Consider the following 2,291-nt stretch of genomic DNA (forward strand, 5'->3'; position numbering starts at 1 on the left):
AAATTCTCTCTCTGCCTCTTCTGAAATGGATGTCATTTTATTAACAGTTACATAAGCCTCTTGCAGGTTTTACGACCCAGGTCCATCTTTCTCAAGCACCTGGGAGCTGCCTCTTTGAATGTGAGCCTTAGGAAGGTGGCTCCCTATCTACCCCCAGTTTCCATGGGGGCAGGTGCCTGGCTCCAGGCTGACACCCCACTCCTGAGAGATGCCAGAACTTTTCTTGTCCCTTTAGATAAAGGCAATTAGCTAACACAGATGCCCCCAGTTAGAGGCGGAGTTGGCATGAACTGTGTGTGACAAATGGCACTGTCAAGGCCTCCTACATAACAACTAATTCTTGTCTGTCCTGGGAACGTGTGTCTAATGGGCTGAATCTTCTTGGCTAAATGAAAGGGTGAGCTTCCCTCGTGTGTGCAACAGCCTAGTGGGTGTGATGAGCAACCCATTCCAGTTTCATGCTTATTCAATCATGAAACTGTCCTCTCTATTGTACCCTGTGGAGAGGTTTTCTGGGTTGGCAGGAGGTTTTGTTCTAATCATACAGGCTCAGCTCAGAGATACTGCAGATTGGGGTCCAGACCATCACAGGCAGTAAAGCAAGCGTGGCAATAAGGTGAGGCACACGAATTCTTTGCTTTCCCAGTGCATATGAAAGCAATGTTTACACTACACTGTAGTCTGTTAAGTGTGCGGTCGCATCACGTATAAAAAATGATGTGCAAACTGTAATTAAAAATACTTTACAGGGACTTCACTGGTGGCAGAGTGGTTAAGCATCTGCCTGCAGACCACAGGGCAGACAGCAGAAGCAAGGAGAACTACAATCCTGCAGCCCGTGGAACAAAACCCACACACAGAAAGACAAGATGAAAAGGCAAAGGGCTGTGTACCAGATGAAGGAACAAGATAAAACCCCAGAAAAGCAACGAAATGAAGTGGAGATAGGCAACCTTCCAGAAAAAGAATTCAGAATAATGATAGTGAAGATGATCCAGGACCTCGGAAAAACAATGGAGGCAAAGATCGAGAAGATGCAAGAAATGTTTAACAAAGACCTAGAAGAATTAAAGAACAAACAAACAGAGGTGAACAATACAATAACTGAAATGAAAACTACACTGGAAGGAATCAATAGCAGAATAACTGAGGCAGAAGAACAGATAAGTGACCTGGAAGACAGAATGGTGGAATTCACGGCTGTGGAACAGAATAAAGAAAAAAGAATGAAAAGAAATGAAGACAGCCTAAGAGACCTCTGGGACAATATTAAACGTAATAACATTCACATTATAGGGGTCCCAGAAGGAGGAGAGAGACAGAAAGGACCTGAGAAAATATTTGAAGAGATTATATAGTCCAAAATTTCCCTAACATGGGAAAGGAAATAGCCACTCAACTCCAGGAAGCACAGAGAGTCCCATAAAGGATAAACCCAAGGAGAAACACGCCGAGACACACAGTAATCAAACTGGCAAAATTTAAAGACAAAGAAAAATTATTGAAAGCAGCAAGGGAAAAACAACAAATAACATACAAGGGAACTCCCATAAGGTTAGCAGCTGATTTCTCAGCAGAAACTCTACAAACCAGAAGGGAGTAGCATGACATATTTAAAGTGATCAAAGGGAAGAACCTACAACTAAGATTACTCTACCTGGCAAGGATCTCATTCAGATTTGATGGAGAAATAAAAAGCTTTACAGACAAGCAAAAGCTAAGAGAACTCAGCACCACCAAACCAGCTCTACAACAAATGCTAAAGGAACTTCTCTAAGTGGGAAACACAAGAGAAGAAAAGGACCTACAAAAACAAACCCAAAACAATTAAGAGAAAGGTTAATAGGAACATACATATCAATAATTATCTTAAACGTGAATGGATTAAATGCTCCAACCAAAAGACACAGGCTCTCTGAATGGATACAAAAACAAGACCCATATATATGCTGTCTACAAGAGACCCACTTCAGACCTAGGGACACATACAGACCGAAGGTGAGGGGATGGAAAAAGATATTCCATGCAAATGGAAATCAAAAGAAAGCTGGAGTAGCAATACTCATATCAGACAAAGTAGAGTTTAAAATAGAGAATGTTACAAGAGACAAGGAAGGACACTACATAATGATAAAGGGGTCAATCCAAGAAGAAGGTATAACAATTATAAATATATATGCACCCCACATAGGAGCACATCAATATATAAGGCAACTGCTAACAGCTATAAAAGAGGAAATCAACAGTGACCCAATAATAGTGGGGACTTTAACACCTCACTTACACCAATG

Source organism: Neophocaena asiaeorientalis, unplaced genomic scaffold (genome assembly GCF_003031525.2).
Source record: "Neophocaena asiaeorientalis asiaeorientalis breed wild unplaced genomic scaffold, Neophocaena_asiaeorientalis_V1.1 scaffold40, whole genome shotgun sequence".
Taxonomy (NCBI): domain Eukaryota; kingdom Metazoa; phylum Chordata; class Mammalia; order Artiodactyla; family Phocoenidae; genus Neophocaena; species Neophocaena asiaeorientalis.